The 5506-nt window shown below is 42.6% G+C and overlaps 1 pseudogene; it reads left to right on the top strand.

The window, feature by feature from the left end:
- Positions 1-3376: 3376 nt before the first annotated feature.
- On the top strand, positions 3377-3990 carry LOC144790787 (cysteine-rich with EGF-like domain protein 2-B pseudogene; annotated as a pseudogene).
- Positions 3991-5506: the final 1516 nt, after the last annotated feature.

Here is a 5506-nt window from a genome sequence, read left to right as displayed (position 1 = left end):
CGTCACAAAAGTGACGCAACAGCGGCGTAAAAGAGGTGCAAGGGGCTTGTAAATCTGCCCCGTAGTCTCCTAGATTATGTTTCTTTGCTACCAGATAGAGTGAATACGTTTCCCAACTGCGTAAGTGCACACAATAAATTGTTAGGGTGAAAAACGCATCAGGCATATTTGTTATTTGAAAAGATATGGTGTAACCGCAATGAATAGTTCCAAATATTGACAAAAGGAAGTATTTAAACGTACAAATAAATGTAGCTGGTCTCCGATTATGGTGGAAGAGGTGTGGCGCCGCGGCCAGGGCGACTGACGCTGGAATCTGGGGACCACCGTTCGATCCCCGGCTCCGGCGGCAGGTTAGCCCAGCACCATGTGACTCTGGGCAATAGCTCGCTTAATCTTCCCGACGGCCCCAGCGCCTAGAGACCCTTACGGGTGATTGTGCGCTTTACAAATGTGGACTTTATGTTAGCTCCTGTACACCGACGTCTGCCTAAAAAGAACGCACCTTGTTTACTGAGGGTTACAGTCCGTGTTTTTCTCTCTTTCTCTGCTCATTAGGGAGGTGATCTGTCGTCAAAGAATCTATTGTCTGGTATCTGAGTGTGGCTCACGTGCCTGTGCACGAGCCAAGCCTCGGGCAGCCTGACCGGAAAGCACCTCTGATCCCTGCCGCTCAACAACACAACTGTTGTTGCTGGCTCAGTAGAGACAGAAGCAACGAAAATGGTGTTGCTTGCAGTTAACCATATTCTCCTCCTCCTCCTCAAACATGAACACAGCAAAGAAGAAGAATCGAGCGATTATGCCAAAACCTTAGTAATTATCATCTGAATTAAGACCACCCTTACAGAACACCTTGTGATACTTTGACTGTTTCTGCAATAACATCTCAACTGAACCAAGATCGTGAGATGACACACCCAAGGGGCCCTCAACATAGGCATTGGATGTGGGCGCTGCAGGTCCTTTGTTACTTAGGGCCAGATGTAAGAAGCCGGTTGCGATTCGCAAACGCCGGAATTCGCGGAATCCCGGTGTTTGTGAATCGCAAACTGTGTTTTGGTATGTATGAGCAAATTCGCAAAATAAGGAATCGCAAAAATTGCAATTCCTTATTTTGCTCAAGCATTTAAGGAATCGCAATTTTGCGATTCCTTAAATGCTATGCATCAAGCTTTTTTTTTTTTGCGAATCCACGTTAAGAAATCGCAAATTACCACCAACTTGTAGTTGGTGGTAATTTGCGATTTCTTTTACAAATGCACTTTTTGGCATTTGTAAAGGTACCATGTGGTGCTCATACATGCCCTTAGGGCATGTATGTGCGCCATATGCGCACACATGTAAATTTCAGAGGTGCAGCAGGGTGTCCTTAAGACACCCTTGCAGCCTTGAAATTATTCTCAATTTGCGATTCGCTAATTGCGAATCGCAAATTGAGAATAACTTCCCATTCCTTCCTATGGGCCTCCTGGCCCACAGAAATGAATGGGAAATTATTCCTTCATTGAGATTAGCAATTTGCTAATCGCAATTAAGGAATTGTAAGAAATCGCAAAAAAATTGCGAATTTCTACATACATCCCATATTGCAATTCTCAAATAGCGATTTCTAAAAAATCGCTATTTGAGAATCACAAATGATGGTGATGATACATCTGCCCCTAAGATCCTAACAGTAGTGGGTTGTCCTCAATGTCACAATGGGGATACGCGCCGAGCTACTAAATGTATCTGAAAATAAATGGGAGATCCCAATTTTGTCACCACAACAACATTTTAGGTGGACCTCAGACCTTGAGGCACATCCTTTATGTCCGCTCTCAGAGCCTCCATACCAGTGATCCAACTACCTCACCCTACATTTCTTTGTCGCCTCTTCTGGTCCTCTAAACCCCTCAACGGACTCAAGCTAGCTATTTTCAAGTCTGCTACACTTGGCCCTTGTCCTCCGAGTCCCACCAGCACCGGTCAGTACTTTCGGGCCCTCCTATCCTCCCTCATCCTGCTTGTCCAGGGCCTCCTGGCCCTGATACTCCTTGTGCTATATATATTCATTCTGGCCCTGGTTCTCTGGGTCTGGATCCCCCAGTCCACATCAGCTTGGTCCCGATAATCCTTTTCACTCTGGTCCCAGTACACATCGTCCTGTTTCACCCGGTTCTCCTTGTCTGTTTGTTCCTTGTCTGCTCTGACCTTGGTCACCCTGGACCTCATGGATTAGGTCTCTCTGGTCCTGGACCATCTGGTCCTGCTTCTCATGGCTCTGGTCATTCTACAAGATCTGGTGGACTACCTCTTGGTCCTTCTCCCTCTATTTTGTCATCACACTCCTCCTACCAGTTATCATCTGCCTTCAAGGCTGTCACTCAGATTTGTATTTATTTATTTTGGCTTCCATATGTCTTTTGCAGAGACAAAAACATCAAAGATAGAAATGAGAGTCAAGTGTAAGAGACCCAGCTCACTTTAAACACTACTTATCTTGGTAAAATTAAAACTACAATTACCAAGATACATTGGGCGGGTGACTACAATGCAAGTGGGGCTGCACAGGCCACTAATGACATGGAACTACTAAGGATCTATGCCTGAATCCCTCTCTGCTGAGTGAATAGTGTAAGAAAGTGTGTATATTTAGCTGATCAGCAGCTTCTCTTATGAATTACCAAGATGCCTTGCTCACCTTTTCCTTGCTTTCACTTCTCCTGCCCCATATAAACCTCTTTACTTCGTCCACCCATTGTACCTACTGTATCATGTAACATACTCATTATTCTTTGGAGAAATAAGTTTTAAGAGTCATGTGCAGATAGCCAAATACTCCCAGACAGTAGCACAAAATATCTGTGTCATAACCTGTACCTGCTGAAGCAAAGGTTTGAATTCTACATTGATTTCCCTGTCTTTGTTTACCTGTAAACAACTTAGCTTAATTCATGCACTTACTTTTGCACTTATTTTGTACATTTATACATGCACTTACTTTCAAATGTTTCAAACTCTACTGCACAGCTATTATAAGATGGCCACCACCCTGCAATTGTCCTTTTTTGTTCTTGTCCAGTTAGATAAGGACTTCCTCCACACTATTCTGTCTCAGCTGGATAAACAGTGAAGTTTCAGATATTTAGCTGCCTGCTTACTCAATAGAAGGGAATATGTACTATTTTGCAGGCCACTGTGTAAATAGCAGAAATTGTGAACTATTTGACCAGCGGGTAATCGGAGCACTGCTCGTTTGTGGGAGGAGCAAGAAGGCAGAAGCGTCCAAGGTGGAGGCTGTGTTGGGATCGTGGGGTTTGAATGGGGTTCTGCTGCTCTCAGGTGTGGCCTGGATGGTGGAGGGTGAACACAAACAGCTGGGACATGCACCATGATGCAGGTGTTCCTGTATCTATGGTTTTGCTATCTTTGTGTGCCTCCTACAGCCACAGGTATAGCCCAAAGGAGCTTTGCGAGACCGGCAAGAAACTGGTGCAGAGATTTCTCAAGGGTTTGAAGAAACTGCAAATAAGAATTTTGGTGTTGGTAACATGGCATGTCAAAATATGAAATTAGTGAAATAAAATGTTTTGAGATCATAGAAAATCTGTGCCACAGCAGTGACTTTGAATGCAACCACGTGATAGAGGAGCATAAAGAACAAATAGAGAAATGGTGGTTTAAGATTAAGAAAAAACATTTTGATATGTTGAATTGGTTGTGTATTGAAACAATTCAAGTTTGCTGTCCTTCTGGAACTTATGGACCAAACTGCATTGCCTGCCTTAGTGGTTCAGTAGGACCCTGCCATGGGAATGGATTTTGTAGAGCAGCAGATGGCACAAGAATTGGTGATGGATCCTCCAGTTGCAATGTGAAATACATGGGACGTTTTGTTAAGATTCTGCAGATGGGTTCTACAACACTGAAAAGAATGACACCCATGCCATTTGCACGGCTTGCCCATGGCTTGCAAAACATTCAGAGGGGTGGAACTTAATTTGAGCCAGTGGTTGCCTGTGGGGGGTCATCGGCACTTATAATTGGGGACTATTACTTATTTTTCCACATCAGATATGTCTTGAGTGCAAGAGATTAAAAATCACACCAATCGGAAAGACGGAGGAAGAAAAAGACAGAAAAACTGTCATAAAAGGAGAAAGCAGGAACCTGCAAGAATGAGATAAAAAAAAAGGAGCAGAGAGTGTCTGAGGGTGGATTAAACACTACCAGTCTCGGTATTCAGCACCCCGACGTTTATTTGCAGCAGACGCTTGCTTCTGAGCAAAGTTTCTTCTGGGCACTAGCATCAGGGGTCGCAGTGGGCGGGATCTGAGGGGCACAACATGCCCATAATTATTTGACTGATGAAAAAGCGTTCCCCTGCTTTTTACAAAAAGACCACTGCCCCGGAACGGTTAATTCCGATAATGTAACTGCTTCAGCTAAAGTGTCATTCAGTGAGTGGAGTGTCCTGTGAAACAAAGGCTGGGTAGACAGCTAAACAAGCCTTCCTGCCAGGGTGACTGCTTCCTGAAGAAATGCAAATGTGAGTTACGAGTTAATATGCAAGTATAAAGTTAATCTGCAAATGTAAAGGATGCTTGTGAGTCTGTACTGGCTTTAATTGATCAAATAACTCAAAGCTCTGTGATGACAAAGATGTATTCTTTTTTGTCCTGGTAGCGCAAAGAGTTAACAACTGTGCTGTGAAGTGCATGCTTTTATTTGTTTTTGTATTTATATAGCGCTTACTACCCCTGGAGGTGTTGAAGAGACAGTAATGTAAAAAATTGCATTACGTGCAAGCTGGGATTTACTAAAATCTATATTTTGCCAGCACCATTTTATCTTGAACCTTTCTGCACATTTAGTAGCAGTCTATCTTATACTGTATAAAATGCAAGTTTAAAATCTTGACACATATTCACAGTGCTTTCTGTCACAAACTGTGATCTCATAGTGCTAAACATACACAAGTCACTATCATCCACTTGATTCACTGACAGTATATCGAGTCAGAATATCGACCTACAGAAATATCGATGTCCAGAATATTGAAGTCCTATCTACATAATGGTAAGTACTCAAATATTGCTAATAAAAATAGTTGTTAAAAATATTGTTGTTAAAAATATCGTTTTTTATGTATAAAAAATAATGTAAAATAAAGTAAATAACACATATAACTAAAATAAACATAGTTAAAAATATTAAAACATGTTAAAAATCATAAGTAATACATATAATAAAATCAGCTGGGCGCGGCGTGTGTTAGAAGGTGGTTCTGACATTAGCGGCCGCCCGGATTTTTCGCTTTTTGAGCACTTAATTGTTGAGCTTTTACTGTGGAGAGCCTCATAATCTAGGACTCACCCACAGTGAACTCAGAATGAAGGAGACTGCATGGAGATTTTACTGGTGTCAGTACAAGAGTGGGGATCCCATGTGTAGGATCCTTGGACCTAGCTCTAGTGTGGGTATGTGACTCACTAGATCAGTGTACCCTTCAGGAAAGAAA

The sequence above is a fragment of the Lissotriton helveticus genome, chromosome 11, assembly GCF_964261635.1.
Source record: "Lissotriton helveticus chromosome 11, aLisHel1.1, whole genome shotgun sequence".
In the NCBI taxonomy this organism is placed as follows: domain Eukaryota; kingdom Metazoa; phylum Chordata; class Amphibia; order Caudata; family Salamandridae; genus Lissotriton; species Lissotriton helveticus.
Note: the sequence above shows the minus strand (reverse complement) of the source record. Positions and strands in the feature narration are given on the sequence as shown.